General features: G+C 46.7%; 1 protein-coding gene across 2 annotated transcripts in view; it reads right to left on the bottom strand.

Annotated features, from left to right (window-relative positions):
- LOC149330922 (uncharacterized) overlaps positions 1 to 16,772 on the bottom strand; it is a 280,634-nt gene that overhangs the window by 211,586 nt on the left and 52,276 nt on the right. For both annotated transcript variants that reach the window (XM_089561631.1, XM_089561633.1), the window contains exon 4: positions 16,037 to 16,114. The gene's annotated coding sequence lies outside the window, so the exon portion shown is untranslated. The remainder of the gene's footprint in view (positions 1 to 16,036; positions 16,115 to 16,772) is intronic.

Raw genomic sequence — 16,772 nt, 5'->3', positions numbered from 1 at the left:
CGCTGAACTAACGTTGGAAAGGACATCAGAAGGTATCGCAAGGTTTTATTGGCCATGTAGTCGCAATAAAGGCGAAATCCTAAATAGCAATAAAAGTAAGTGAACAGACGGTTGCATTTTTCCTGTGAATAAACTTCGCAAGCATCGTTCATGAACGGCGGTTCCAATCGTGGGTTTCACCGAGAGCCGAACGCGCAATATTCGTTAAGTTTTTCTCAGCACAATATCAAGGCAGGAACAGGAATCATCCGATGGCCTGGATTTTCACCATCTGCTGCGGATGTGTCCAGGAACAAAAGCTTCAAGAACAGCGCGTTTATAGGAACTTAAACTAAATCCTACATGGAGTTGTCACATGTGACTGACGGACAACATTAAGAGCTGGAGCCGGCTCTGGTTTCTGCATGAAAATAGCCTTCACGACCTTCGGTAGTACACACACAGCCAAATCCTATACCACGACGAAAGGGCCCGAAATAAACGAAAGCTACAGAAACCAGAGAAGACAAGACAAGATTGATCTATCCCATCTAAGCTTGTCTTCGTTCACATACGCTGCGCTCAGAACAACTCAAAGAATATGCACCAAGCAGCCCCCTTTTTTTAAGCTTAAGCAGTTTCTATAAGCCATAATACGGGCTGGCTTGTATACTATTAGTGTTTTTAGCTATTTTCATGCAGAACATGAGCTGGCTCCTCCTCTTATTGTAGTCCATCAGCCACTTGGGAATGTCTTCCTCCTTCGTATCCGTATATATACGTCGCACTTCCTGTAATATTCTTGTCCTTGAAGCCCACTTGCAACCTATTGTTCTCAAATGCGTCATGGCCGCCTTTTCAATGCTTTGTGTTTCAGCCACCCAAAGCGCAGAAGTCCCAAGTGGAGTTACTTTCCTCTTTATACTTTCATCATCACGAAGTGGCGCGATTTCATAGTCGTAGGAACAGTTCAAGACTACCGTCGGTCACAGCAACTTGCTTCAGTGAAGGTGGTTCAGCAGCAAGCAAGCACAGCCTGGATGCATGTTTGCAACCGTTTTCCTCTACTCTTCCGGCGTCCTGCTGCCCCTCGCCTGTGCCCCAGCGTCACGCTGCCGCCGCTTCGGCTACGGTTCGTTCTCGGCTACGGCTTGTTGTCGTTCCTTCGGGCGCCTAGCTGTCTCCATACCAGCTCAGCGCCTCGCCGACCCCGTGAGACTGCTTTTTAGACCGCGCTCGGCGCATAACTATCGTGGCGCCCCGGCGCGATCCCACAGTATTTTTTTCTCGTTTCTTTTCCTCCCAGGAAGAGTTCCAACCGCCGACGACGAGCGAGCCCCAATGTGACCCTTCGCTGGTATCAACCATGCTGTATTTTCCTGTTTGTTTTTTCTTTTCCCTCTTTCTTTTTTTTCTCAGATGCAAGACCATGGCAGATGCGCAAGAAGAACCGCTGCCTGCTGGCTCCACCAATGCTGCCGCTGTATACCAGTGGCGGTCGCGACAGCGGCTGACGGCACGGCGTCGGGTCTTCTTGGTCGCGACCGACCGAGGGCACAGCCTCGCTCCCTCCCCGCTACATACAACCCCCTTTTTCCTTCCTTCCTGCCGACAGGGTCTCACCAGGCTGTATAGATATATGTGAGTGCGTGAGTATGTGTGTGTGCGCGCGAACCCTGGCGGAGAAGAGCGGAGAAGAAGCTTCCTCTCGCTGACTTTGGGCCCCCGACGCCGCCAGCCTGGCGAGGAAGAGGAACGGACGAACAGCGTTCTCTCTGCGCCGCTCGGGGCACTCGTAATGATAGGTTCCCCGTCGCATTAATGACAGTAATTTGAAGCAACGTGCGCGCGGCGAAAGAGCAAAAAAAAGGGAGACGCCGGGCGACGCCGACGACGCCAGGGCTCTTCCTTCCTCTCGCTCTCTCCACTTTTGCCCTTTCCACCAGTGCTCGGGAAGGAAAGAGACGCTGGCGACAACGGCGACGGCGGCGGGTACGAGTGCGCGGCAAGGCGTACGTCGTCGCCGGGAATGGAACGCCAGCGCCGCCTGGCCTCTGCCTCTCTCCCCAGACAGCCCGACTTCGCATGCCGGGGCGAAAACCGTCTCCCCGCCGCCGAGCCTGAGCTCTCGCTCCGCTCCGTTTCTCTTGTATGTATCTCCCTCCCCCTCCTGTGGGCTTCCCAGTAGAGAAGCTCGCGCAGCTCGCTAGCTCGCTGGAGCAAGAATAATTCGCGTCCCCGCCGCTGGGGGGAGGGAGGTCGGAGGGTGACCCGTTGCCTCCTCGACCCCCGGCGGCAACGCTTTCCAAACGAAAAAGAAACGAGAAAGAGACAAAAACAAGAGAAAAACAGCGAAACCGACGTCGAAGGAATTGAAATGCGGGGTGTGGAAACGCTTACGTATATACGTAAAAAAAAAAAAATTGACTGGCAACGTGGAGCAATAAGGGAATACAGAAAAGAAGGAAATGATAGAAGGTCAGAGGAAAGAAAGAAAGCATGTCACTTTACAACAAAGCGAAGATCATGGCTGTACCTCCCCGCCGGCTGCCTTTAACTTTGCATCGCTTTCTCTGCACCGGCTACCGATTTAATGCCTAGTTGAGTGTTATGTCGTTTGCTTCGGAAGACCATCTTACGCAAGAGCGTCCTGCGCCTATTCTTGATGTGGCAGTGGGTCTCTAAAGGCCATTTTTGACGCTTTCTTGTGGGCGTCCAGAACAGACCGTTTTTTTTTTGTTTAATGCTGCTACAATTCATTGCTCGATGTTTTTTGCGATGAGTTCAGCTTTCTCAATTAAGGCGGCAATGGAAACGTTTTTTTGGAGGCGAGTGAGAAGTGCTGTGTTCTTCTGATGCAGCTAACATAAAAAATAACGTAATAATTACCCTCGAGTTTGCAGATCGCGCACCTCTTTCTTGCACGAGTCTAACGCCTTCCCTACCATTTTACTTTGTCTTCAACGCTTTCTCCTCACCCTTAGCTACGTGCTCAAAATCGAGAAAGACAATTCGTGTCGTTACTTCGGAATTCCGTGAACAACAAAACTGCTCACAATGTGGGACCAGCGAAAGACAGAGTATACACGTAATGTGAGCGGAATTACTTCATTTGTTCAGAGTTAACGTGAAGCCGACAATGTCAATCATTAGGAAAATATAACTAGTGGGAATATTATTTTAAAAAGCGAAACTGTTCACAAAATGGAACAGTTTTAGTTCTGTTATCAATATGTGATTAGTTCATCGCAAAGTTTAATATATAACTCAGACATTTTCGCACTAAATCACTTCAGTGTACTATCTCAGAAAATTCTGTCATGATCACAGGGCGAGAACTCGAGCAGAGATAACATCCACAAGCGAGTGATCGGGCTACCTAACGATGTCATGCAATGCGAGAAATGCCGATGATGACACAAAAATATGTCATCATGAAAGACGAACAAGTACGCGGAAGTGTTCATATTTCTGGCCACGATTAACGCAAACAAAACTAAAGTAACTTTTTTAGAACAAAAAATAAACCACTGGATCATCTACCCCGTCTAACGCTTGGTTCAACACAGATTGAAACAGCGTCCTAAGTAAGATGTCCTGGCGTGATTTGCATATTGATACCCTTATTAAAAAACTTGCCAAATGCGAAGGTATGCCGTGCAGTGTACGTTTCCTGTTGCCACTTAATATCACACTTTTACTTTACAACGCTCTATTTCTGTCTCAACATTCCTATTGCCACTTGGGGTGGAGCACGACAACATTTTCAAGCAGACAGATTGCATAAAATGCAGAAAAAGGCCCTTCGCATTATGAGAATGTACCATTCAGTGAAGTTCAGCAGCCGTGGCCGAATTTCGATGGAGGCGAAATTTTAGATGCCCGTGTGCTGTGCGATGTCAGGGCTCCACTATGGCGTCCCTCTTAGTCTGAGTTGCTTTGGGACGTTAAACTCCCCTAAACTAAACCAAACTATTATTTCGCAAATTCAAGGGCGCAAGAAAGGTAGCGTGCACATCGAAAAATTCTTCAAAATACGTTTTACGGAGCTCAGGGCTCTGAAAATTATTCAGGGCACTTAGGCTATTTGCGTGCTTTGAATGCGAAAACAGTTTTGTTTTATTACCTCTTTATCTTTCAATTTTTCTCTTTTCCGACGACACACCTACAGCATACAGTCGTAAGCCAACGCATATACTAACTTCGCCTTTTTTCTCCAAGAACCGACGAGGTTTTTTTGTTTTTTCTTTTCCTAAGAGCCTGTGAAAAACAAGCATGATGGACTGAAAATTGTGAATCTGTTGTTTCTGCCAAAGACCATTTCTGTAGAATGATTGTACACCTAAAATAATCGTATGCCCAGAGAGAGTATGAACCGGATCGAGTGGTACTCGCTCTTAGTGCTGTGTTGTTCATTGCCTTTTATGCGAAGCATATTAACATAGGTTTCGGGCCTTCGCGCGACGCCCGGCGGTGGCCACCATTGACCCTGAAGTGGGGTCACGTGACATGACGTCACGTGATGACGTCACACCGGCTGCAGATGGGGCCTCATATCGCGCCGTCCGTCGCTTCCCGGCGGTGGCCACCATTGACCTTCAAGTAGGTCACGTGACATGACGTCACGTGATGACGTCACACCGGCTGCAGATGGGGCTTCATATCGCGCCGTCGGTCGCCTCCCGGCGGTGGCCACCATTGACCTTAAAGTGAGATCACATGATGTGACGTCACGTGATGATGTCACACCGGCTGCAGATGGGGCCTCATATCGCGCCGTCGGACGTCGCCCGGCGGAGGCCTCCACGCTTCGGTTCGCGCCGTCGCGCGCGACGCGGCGGCGGCGCCACCATCGGCACCTGCTTAACATGCTTCGCATCCACTGGGCTTAACCTTGATAAGCCTCCATTTTTTTTTCTAGTTCTTTGTTGCTTAGATGTGTCGTGTTATGATGTATTAGCGAAGTGCTCCGAATTGGCTCTTTTCTCGTGCTTCGTTGCTTATGTGTGTTGATGTGCCGCCGTCTTCTTGAAGTTCGGAGACAGCTTATGTGCACAAAACATGGCATCATTGTAATAAATATCATGCTGAAAAAAAAAGCTTTTTGGTCTATGGGTTGCACATACTCGCCTGGAAGTCTGAAAGTCTTCGGTTCAATTCCCGGCATCTTCGGAAGAAATTTTATTTTTATTTGATACCACGGTGACGTCATCTGCGATTTTGGAGGTCAACGCTAACGCTGCGTTTCGTTGCTGATGAGCCACATAATGCTATAGCCTTAAAAAACTCATGAATATAGAAACAAATGCCCCATACGCCATGTGAGGGCGGTTATTCCTTAATTTACCTCCATTTTACGTATACTTGTCGACGCGAAGGGAGAGCTACTTTGCAAAGTAAATTTGCTTTATGAATGGCAGTTTACCAATATCTCTCAAGAGAAAAGTATACATAGCTGTATCTTACCGGTACTCACCTATGCGGCAGAAACGTGGGTGCTAACAACGAGGGTTAAGCTTAAGTTAACGACAACGCAGCAAGCCATGGAAAGAAAAATGATAGGTGTAACGTAAAGAGATCGGAAGAGGGCGGAGTGGGTGAGAGAACAAACGTAGGTTGATGATATCCTAGTCGAAATCAAGAGGAAGAAGTGGGCTTGGGCAGGGCATGTAAAGCGAAGGCAAGATTAATGGTGTAACGGAGTGGATTCCAGAGAAGGCAAGCGTAGCAGGGGACGGCAGAAAGTTAGGTGGGCGGATGAGATGAAGAAGTTTGCGGGGATACGGTGGCCGCAGCCGGCGAAGGACAGGGTTAATTGGAGATACATGGGAGAGGCCTTTGTCCTGCAGTGGGCGTAGTCAGGCTGATGATGATGATGACACTCTTTTGATGCACCGATAAGCGCAGTTTGATAAAACACAAGAAATACTTTTTGAAAGAAGGATATATCTTTACTGACATATAGTGCATAAAAGCTAATTGGAGTAAGAAAACGAAGAGAAAACACGCAAGAATACTTTTTGGCGCCAGTCCTGTCTTGTAATGTGTTGTCCTCGTATTCTCGCGCTGGTGCGCTTTTAAGCACAATATTTCTCATTACTACCAGCCAGCTGAAATAAAATTCTTGCTGGAGTGTTTTACTGATGCGCGGTCACACGATGCGATACTCCGCTAGATTCCACAAGAGAACGTTGGCAAATAATTCTTCTCACAGCCATTTTTTATTGCAACTTGGAACTATAGAACATCCTGTTCAGCCAGCATAGTATATAGCATGCCCGCTTCTGTCAATATAAGGCAGGCTGCCATCGTTACAACCTCAATCTGGTGCAATATGTTTAGATATAGATTTATGGTCATCTGAGGCTCAACGAGGTAGACGCTGTTCAGTTGAGTAACCGAGCTTATGCTGATGACCTTTAAAAAATTAGTGTAGCTCATGACGAGGACAGCAGGAACCGACTGTAGACTCACGAGCGCTAACCTTCAATGGACTAAACTTCTAGCGCTTGAAAGACACCTGCACATGTGACGTGTACAACACGTGCTGTCTACATCGTATATGTCCGTGTCCTTTAAGCGCTGCAAGTTTCGTAATGACGAATCAAGTGGTCCGAGCAAACATCCTGATGACAAATTTCAACGATTTATTGTTAAGCGCGGAGAGGAATGTATCCAGACATCTAGCAGTCACAGCGAGCAAGTTATCAGAGCTATATATCACAAGTACTGCAGCTAATTGCGATACAGATTGAATGGCGCCTTTGAAAAACTTGTCAGAACCGTCTCGCTAGAGGCTGCATTAATTACGTACCAATACGTTCAACTCGCATTCATAGTTAGCGCTCATGAGTCTCCTGTCTGTCTCTGCTGTCCTCATCTTGAGGTGCGCTATATTTTTTTAACTTTGTACTGTACAGCATCTCGCTGTAAGAGCAGCACAGAGAACGGTGCCTGTGAGATAGACAATGTTTCTTATTTTGTCTCTGTCGTGTGCTGAGGTCAGCGCCGTAAAGCGGGTTTAAAAAAGAAATGTACAAAATAAGCAATATCAATGTACTAAATGAGCAACTGCATACCCCTCTTTCGTAAGAAAAAGTGCATAATGTGCCATACGTTTACGCCATGCAACGCTGATGACACTGTCCCTGATAATTCCCTTTCAGCCTTCAATGTTATAGCCGCCGCGGTGGCTCAACGATTATGGCGCTCGGCTGCTGGCCCGAAAGACGCGGGTTCGATCCCTGCCGCGGCGGCTGAATTTCGATGAAGGCGAAATTCTAGAGGCCCGTGTACTGTGAGACGTCAGTGCACTTTAAGAACCCCAGGTGGTCGAATTTCCAGAGAGAGCCCTTCATTACGGCGTCCCTCATAGCCTGAGTCGCTTTGGGATGCTAAACCCCATGAACCAAACCAAACCTTCAATGTTATATTGTTCATTCGGGGCAAAGGTAGCTGCATAATAACAAAAGGAGTACTTTCCTACCGTGTCATACAATCTCTCAATAGCTTTATAGGTTTCAAACACTAAAGACTGCATTCGTACCGAGGTGATAATGCATATAGCGCAATCGTGCGAAAGACGTCCTGGAGCAAGCACGCATGTATATCCACAACGCTCCGACATGATATAAAGTGACTCGAGACCACCTAAGAAAGCACGGACACCGTATGGAGAGTTACATCTGGCGTATCTTCCTCTGACGCATGAAAATAAAAAACGAAAAGCGAGAAGTAAAAATAGAAAAGACAATTGGGTAAAACTTCAGGGGGAACTTTGGCTATCTAAACTGCTGCAGGGCGAAGTCTTTAATGGCGCACTGTTTGGCACTGGCTTCGAGATTGTGCTATATTAGTGCTTTAGTTTGCTACACACTTTGACTACAAATTACAACTACACACTTTGACTCCCGACTTTGACTGCTTCTTTAGAACGACTCTCTCTCTGCTTCGATGAGTTCGATTGTATCCATGGCTCTGCTCGCAGTAATGAGGTATGTAATGTCATCACCCACGGACGCCTTACGCCCCCTGTCGGAGCGGACGACAACTATTTTATTAGTTGTCGTCTGCTCCAAAAGAGGGCGTCAGGCATCCGTGGGTGACCTCATTACTGCAAATCCGTGCACTCTGACATCATAACCATTTCGACCAACCGAAAAGCGTGACACCTCTACTGACAACCTTCTGCCGACAACAATGAGGCATTACAGGCTTTCGCCTTAAAAAGCCAAAGGCACATGTAAGCTCCGCCAAATGCGTGCTGGTTTTTCGCACCGTGTGCTTTGGAGTGCAGCCACTTATAGCGGCTCAAAGCGACTATTTCATTCCTTCACATGTGTTGTATCGCTCTGCGGACGTATGTGCATGCCTCTCTGAGCATGTGTACGTGTGTTTTTGACGAAACTGTGTCCTCCAAGTGTAGGGTGATCTAAAGCGAAGACAAGGAAGGTTAACGCTTAATTTACCTGTCGGAGAAAGCCCGATAAAACAAGCAACGCGAGTGCGGCTAGTCAAAGGGCGCAGACGTGCGCATCGGTGCTAATGAACGCGTCAGCGCACCCGGAATGCATCTGCTGCTGATACCGCGCTCATGGGAAGGCCGTCTTCAGCGATTACTCCCGGTTCTGTAGGGTTATATCCGTAGTGTACGGTCCTTTAACTGAACTAACAAGCGACAAGGTTTTGCATGGGTTAGGTCGCAGTGCTTCCAATTCGCTGCTTGAAAGGTCGTTTACTCGCCTTTGTTCATTTATTTTCAGTCCTCTTTTACTGTAATTTATTTTATGGCACTCAACGACCCGCGAGTAAGTCAAGGGCCATAAAGCGGCAGTACAAAGGTTACCAGCGAATGACCCGTCGTGACCATTTAACCGTCGGCTACAGTATGTGCGGAAAAGTGTAACGATCTGGTCGACGCCCCGCACTCGAGTTCCGGCTGCAGCTTTAAAGTCTGCCCGTTAGGGGTGTGCGAATATCAAATTTTTCGAATACGAATCGAATACGAATACTTGGTTCCGAATATCGAATCGAATATCGAATAATCAAGGACAGATGAATTCAACCACTACAAAACATTATTTGAGCACCCAAGAACATCACAGTTCAACTATCAGTGATGAACACAAAAGATGTGTGTTGCTGCACAAAAAGTATCAAAGTCTCGAACATTATTCATAGAAGAGTGGAAATATCCGAGAAGATGGCTCGTACACAGCATTAAAGGTGCACTGAAGAGGATTCTGAACTTGTCTTTTTGCCGCGGGAACTCGATCTACACGTTCCTAGCATTCTTAGAAACTGCAACTTATTGCCCTGTATGGCCGATTTCCCTAATTAAATCGAATTAACGTCCGGCTCCCGCCCCTTTTTTTTTAAATTCTGCCTCGTACGATGGGCGGAGTCGACCAACGCGTGAAGTTCCTTTCAGCCAGCTCCGTGGAGGCTTTGCTTTCGCTTTATTTTGTTTTTTAGGTTTCCATGAATAAGTAGTTTCATTCGCAGATAATATAGTCGCAAAATAAGCCCGCAGAAATGAAAATACGCGCGGACTATTTGCTACTACGGACTACTACGTATTACTCCGCCGATGGCAGAGCGGCAAGCCGCCACGGGACTGGGTGAAAGGCACTCCACGCGTTGGTCGACTCCGCCCACCGTACGAGGCAGAATTCAAAAAAAAGGGCGGGAGCCGGCCGTTAATTCGATTTAATTTGGAAAATCGGCCATACAGGGCAATAAGTCGCAGTTTCTAAGAATGCTAGGAACGCGTAGATCGAGTCCCCGCGGCAAAAAGACAAGTTCAGATTCCTCTTCAGTGCACCTTTAAGGCTAGCTTGCCATAAGTACAAAAGCGCGTTGCTGGGATGAACATAAAAGGTTGTCGTCAAGGAAAACCAGCTGCTCCACACGGTCAGGCAGAAGTAGTTAGTTCCCTTCTAGCTGAAGCGACTTCTCCAGTCACAAAAATGCCCTCTCACTTGGCACTGAACTGGCACGTATTGCGAGGTATTTCGTGCAGAGCTCTGACTATACCAGCTCCGCAGGCATAGCCACAAAGAAGCTCACCAGCGTAGTTAGCTACTGCATGACCCAACGTTACGCATTGCTCTAGGCGCCGCTATATTGTTATGCCTCTTTTGATAGGACTTGCGGACCGAAATGAACGGCGGTGCTCGCAATAGAATATTCGGCTGGGTACGAATATTCGCGTCAGATCGAATATTCGAAACAACACGAATACTTAGATTTCGAATCGAATACGAATACTAAAAATATACTATTCGAATTATATTCGAAAATTTTGAATATTCGCACACCCCTACTGCCCGTAGAGGAACAGCTGTCTTCTGGTGCAGTCTTCTGCAGCACTCTGCAGTCTTCTACTTATGGTGTTAAAAAGAAAATGATGCACCTTGTGCGGGTTTATTTGAGATGTGCCGCTTGGGACGTGTCCTGGCCCAGTTCACAAGAGCTAACTTCGCAGAGGTCATTCTGTTCGAAGTACTTTCTATATTTATCTACAGCTGATTTCAACCCGCCGAAGGCTCTTTATTGTAAACTATTTGTGCACAGTCGGAAAAAGAAGACATCGAAAGAGAAAATGTGAAAATAGTGTTTTTTTTCTTCCTTTTGACATCTACGAAAAGAAGGTCGTTATTCTATTAATAAACACTGTCATCTAAGGAGTAGCGACTCATTTTTAGCCTATTCATAAATAGCTTGTTTCCATTCTAGACATATCATTTAATTATGCAGGGGCGTAGCCTATATCTGCAGTACCGGCTGCAATGCCGATTGCATACTTTAACTCCGACAACTGCTCACTAGGATATGTAAACCTTATCAACCTAACGCACAGTCGTACCCTTGCTTTTGTGAGGACAACAGTTTTGGCATTTCGAAGGTCGATATTCCTAACAAAAATTGATAACGAGTTTCTCATATGATTATGACATACTCATGGTAAGTGATCAGATATTTAAAAAAAAAGTGCAACACCTTTGTTTTTCCATCAGGCTGCCGTCACAAACTGTTGATGAGTTGTGAATTTAATTTTTCTCGTCCGAAAAACACTTATTTTTCAGTACAAGTCATGGTGCATTAAGGGCAACATCTCCTTCTTCTGACTGTAATAAACGGTAGTGTCCATTTAACGTCATTTCGCTGAACAGTTTAGGCAGTCTTTATGAAACATTGACAAATATTGTCGCAATAATAATTTATCAGGGCAAAGAAACGTTCCACACTAGAAAAAAGTCTATTCTAAACATGTACTTGAACCCCTTTACATGACATTTTTTTTATTCATTGCTCGTGCATTAATAATGAACATCAACCAACTACACTTTGTGGTTCAATCTCTTGGTTTGTACCTGCCATAGATTCTATAGATGACTCCAGAATTATTTGAGGAAACTTTAGTTATTAAGAACTCCTGCCACTTGTTAAGAAGCTCTTTACAGCTCCTGGGTACAGAATGGCATCGAATCAGGTGAGTCTCTCGATGTTGCATTTCACCCCACTGTACTACAGAGCCTTAATTCTAGACCTTGTTGTTATTTCCTCCTTTCGGAGTGCTGATGGAAGCTGCTCGCTTTTTTATTTGCGGGCCTGATCCTGGGCTTTTGCTTCCTCGTTAAGGCGGAAGTTGAACAATATTTCTTCCATGGATCTTTACAGTACGTTGGAGAGATGATTAACTCAGCGTCTGTGTGCGATAGTGCAGAAATAGCAGACAAAAAATAACAATAAGACATTTAAGTTTGATTCGATTTAGTTTCTGCGCATTGTAAAGCATGCACATGTGCATCATGAACTTCACATGAGTGCATCACGAGTTAAGCATATTCTCTCAGTGAGAAACTAGGTGGCAAATATCAATCAGATATGCCTTCTAAACTCAACTCGGAAGCAATCAGAAATACCTGATGAGTATGGGGGCTAAAGTCAAACACTTTAAATTCTAAACATATCGCGCGTTTTTTCCAGGCATGGGCTGGATCTAAACGGGCTCGGAGTCTTTCTTTTGCCGTTTTCTACAGTTCGACGAGTGGGATTTAAAAACGTAAACTCCAAGACTCTCCGCCGCCCGAAGATACGAATAGATGGTAAATATTGCGCTACCGCCTTCCTCCTGCCCCTACCTCCTCTCCTCTTCTTTTTCCGAATAAGTTCGCCAGCACACTTGAACCACGTGACCACAGATGGTATATCGTCAACAGTACATCGCCATCACCATCACCACACCATCATCATCATTCCCCGGTACAAACTTCCGGAACAGTTGTCCCTCCTGGACGACACTATCGTAGCCCAGGAAATGAACGAGGTAGTTTCCAATGACTATGTACTAAGGCGCTGAGATAATTTAAGCCTGAGCGCAGTCCACGTTCACATCTATATATGTATATACACATCGGACAAACAAAACACAGGGGCTTAAATCCGCATTAATACGGTATCAAGGAAGCCGCTCGCCTCCAGTGTCACCGGTTAGGCGCGCGTGTATAATAATAACGCCACGCACATACGTATCCCCCTGTGAAGCGGCGCTGGCGCAGGCCGCTCGATTTATGTAGCAGGAGGACTGTGCGACGTGTGCGCAGAGTATACCCAAGGCACGCAGCCACCCTCCTCTGCCTGGGCTTCCAGCTCTGGCGCCAAGAGGACGCCCGGGTAGTGGCGGCACTCCCCCCTCTCCCCGTTGCCTTAAAAACCCTCTCTCTTTTCCACTCCTGGAAAAAAAAAAGGGCGGCGCAGTGTCCTTTGCTGCAGTAGTCACTGCAACACCGCTTGGAAAGAAGCCGGCGAGCAGGTCCAGCACAATTATCGCCGCATCACTTGCGGCCGGACCCTTATTAAGAGCGAGCCTGCCCTGCGCGCCGGACGCATGCGTAATTAGAGCCTTGGATCCCTGGCGAGCGGCACCGGGAGCTGCCGGGCAATATATCACGTGCCCAGCTCTGCCCCGTGGTCCCGCGTTCGTGGTCCTGCGTTGGATGATGTCCCCCGAAGACGCGCACTGCGACTCCGCGCACGTTATGCACAGTTGGGTGCCGCCGCTCCTGGATCTATCTGCCCAGAGGCGGCAGAGGTGCAGCACTCGCTCGCTGGGCTGCGGAGCCGGTGGACCTTTAACTCGGATCTGTAACTAACACGCATCACGAGATACAGTCTCGTGTTTGGCGCACAGCTCAGGGTCATAGCCTCAAAGTTTTCCAAGCTGAGCTATAGCAGCTTAAACTACATTTCGTGAAATCTCGACATAAAGAAGTTTAAGAGGCCTGGCGATTACTCCGTTATAGCCGCAGCTTCGTTATCTTCGTGTTGACTGAGCTACCGAGGGGAATCATCATTCCTTCGTTATATCGAGTATTTAGTTATGACCCGCTTCGTTATAACGAAGTTCGACTGTATATAAATGTGCAGAGTGGAACGATGTACAAGAAGGACAATAGCACAAGCGTGCTCTGTGTTCAGGCGTGCATATCTAAACCTTTTTTTCTATATGACGGCACTAATCCTGTCTCTACAGCTTTTATTAAAACCGTTATCGTCACCAACAGGAGGCCACTTACGTCTATGGATGGACCGTGACCTGCTAGATAGTATCTAAGAACTCTGTATACTGACAAAGGCTTCTCTCAGTCATCTCCAGTTCTTCATGCCCTGCCCTGCCCCAGCCCTGCTAAATCTATCCCAGCGAACTTCCTTATCTCCTTTCCACACGTGATTCGCAGTCCCCCGGTATTCTCTCCATTAGTCTAAGAGACCATCGGCCATATCTCCTACGTAATACACATGCCCCACCCAAGTCGATTTCTTCCACTGGATTTCCGCTACGGAACCATTAACTCGAGTACGTCCTGCACTGTGCCGCTGAGGTGCAGATGTATGCAAAGGGTGTGGAAGTGTATCTCATGGTCAACACTGCCACTTTGTAGCGTAAGGTGCGCACTGAAAGACGTCGCGTAGGGTGGAAAGCAAGCTTAATCGTTTCCGCTTGAGTAGCAAGGAAAGCGTAGCTGAGCCCCTACGCAGTTCGAGTGACAAATGTGCTCCTATATATATATATATATATATATATATATATATAAACAGACATCAGGCTACATGGAATCACAGCTGGAAGGAAAAATCCAAGCGTTTCTGCGTGTGTCACCTTATAATGACTGCTGCGCGATTCGTTATTTCCAACACCATCATCATCACAGTAGTGATCATCATCATCATCTGCCTATTTGCATTGATCTCCAATCAGCCGTGCACAACATCAGCCGCTCCTATTGGGTGTATCACACTTGTCGCCGAAGACGAACCCTCGCACTACCTCCTCCCAATTTATGCTATGAGATCTGATTGATACAAGGACTCTAGTGCGGTTTCACTATCGCTACTTATCTCCGGTGCCGGTAAGGAAACCAGGTGCATCACAAGCCACGGAAAGCTGAAGCCCATATAAGTGCGCAAGCGTTGAGGGTTCATAACCACTCACTGTTAAACTGCCGGGTGAAGTCATGGTTTCGCGGCTATCAACCTCTGTGCCCTGTGCGGTATACACACTGGCTTTAGGCGCGCATCTCACTCTCCAAACGCCGCTGCTGTTTTTTTTTTTTTGGTAACCTGTAAGTTTCAAGAATTGGAACACAACCGCCCCTTTCCCCATCCCCCTCTTCCCTTTTGTAATCAACTTGCTGCCGCAGTAAAGTACCGCGAGCTGCCCATGCAGAAAACAATGACCTCCATCCCTAAGTAAGCGTACTTCTCCGATCGAGCTATGCTAGACAGGATTCTAAGTTTGCCGTTATATGAATAAGTGAGTGCAACTGGTGCCCGCAGTCTTGCACGCGGCAATCCTTGCATATTTATGAAGATCCGCAATAGGCATGACAGTGTTTTAAAGCCGTCGAACTAAATCCTGGTCTGATCCGAGCCAAAGTTCGGCTTAATTCTCACGTTAATCAAAATACATTTTTCAAGCCTGCGTGTTCCAATAAATGTACACGAAATATTTTGCGACAGTATAGGCACGCAGTTCCTCCTCTCTGACTTTTCTCCCCGTTTCTGCTATCGACCTCTGTGGCTGCAGGAGCATCAAGATATGCCTTATGATGTGTAACAAATGCACGCAAGGAATAATGCATGTTTAAATAAAAATTTCAAATAAATTCATGGCGAACGCGAGAAATTCGGGATCTGTTTGAACGTTGGGAGCAGAAATCCGATTTTGAAAAATCAAACGCTGCTCAGGCGGCTCCTGTCGTTACGCAGTTCTTGAAAATTCAGGGGGGCACTTTGTTGACCTAAACTGCGATGAGGCGAAAGCCTTAAGCGCGATGTGTCTGCTTGTGTCACTGATGTGTGGTTAAGATGTTAAGCTTCGCCTCCAAGAGCGGAACGCGGCAGCGTCTTGCAACGCTGCCACGAAGTCCATGCATAGAACGCCATCGCCCGTTCGGTTCTGCGCCTTGCTCGTCGGTAAATTGGTTTATGAGGAAAGGAAATGTATCTGTCTCTCATATCTCGGTGGACACCTAAACGCCGCCGTAACGGGAAGGGAGGAAGATGGGAGTGAATGATGACATCGTATTCACTAGACGCGCCTTTGTTCATTCCAAACCATCGAGCTGACAAGGCGGAGTGGTAGCGTGCTCGTCTCACACTCCGGAGACCGGGGTTCGATTCCCGAGCTCGGCCAATTTTCTACTCGATTTTATTTGTTTACACTTACTTGGAGCATCACTATACGATCCCTTTAAGTGGTTGCATTGGTTACTAGCCAAAGTACAATTGGTCCCGCTTGAAATTCGCGCACTGTGATGTCACGACCGTTTCGACCAACTGAAAAGCGTGACATTTCTGTCGACAACTGCTGCTTACAACGATGAGGCATTAAAGGCTTCCGCCTTAAAAGATTACTGTACATAGGAGCACAGCGAGGACACTAACTTCTAATAACCCTCAGGCTGCAAACGGGATGCGTTTCTTTAGATTTCTTTACATAAAATATGTGCATTTGCATAACGTACGCTGAGTCCGACGAAGATATGCTTACCCGCATGTCACACAGGAGTTGATACCTCGTGAACATTCCGGATGCATAGCTTGACAGAAGGGGTGGACAACCCAACCACTGGAGAGAAGGGTGAGTTGAGGGGATTAACATTTTTGTCTTCGCGGCGAGTGTATATTGCAACCAATGCGATGCAATGAAGCAGACGGTCTAAGGACCATAAAGGCGACGGGTATATGCGGGTGTTTGAAATTATTGAATACAAAGCTTTCTTTTAAAAGCCCATAACCACACCTTAGTCCTTGTCTATGAAGGGAGATTTTAAGGCCAGCCGGAAGTTATTTACGTGATACAGTACAATTGAAAGACGATGAATGAACTCAGAATAGCTACCACAATTTTAAATTTTTGATTTCAAGAAAAAGCGTTACTCAGCGAAACTGGAAGGCATGAACATAGAAACTGAGCGTTCTTTTCCAATTTTCGCATAAGGAAATGGTATCAGGGTATCGAACGTTAGAAAGATGCCTTCAAGCATTCTTTAGGGCGGCTCTAATTAACACTTTGCACATTAATCAAAATGCAACTCTGTACGTGGTGTCACGGGAACAAGGTGAAGATTTTCTACGTCTTAAAACAGTGGCGCACGCACTTCCTGCAATAGAAATTCGATCGACGCCATTTCATCAATGTGCAACGTGGAAAAGCCAACCGAACGAGCTTTCAATACCTTGTTTTTCATTTTCCATATTTCGAACCACAGTGCCGATTCGGATAA

This window comes from Amblyomma mixtum, chromosome 9 (assembly GCF_055824585.1).
Source record: "Amblyomma mixtum isolate Tamu chromosome 9, ASM5582458v1, whole genome shotgun sequence".
In the NCBI taxonomy this organism is placed as follows: domain Eukaryota; kingdom Metazoa; phylum Arthropoda; class Arachnida; order Ixodida; family Ixodidae; genus Amblyomma; species Amblyomma mixtum.
This window is presented reverse-complemented; position numbering and strand designations above follow the sequence as displayed.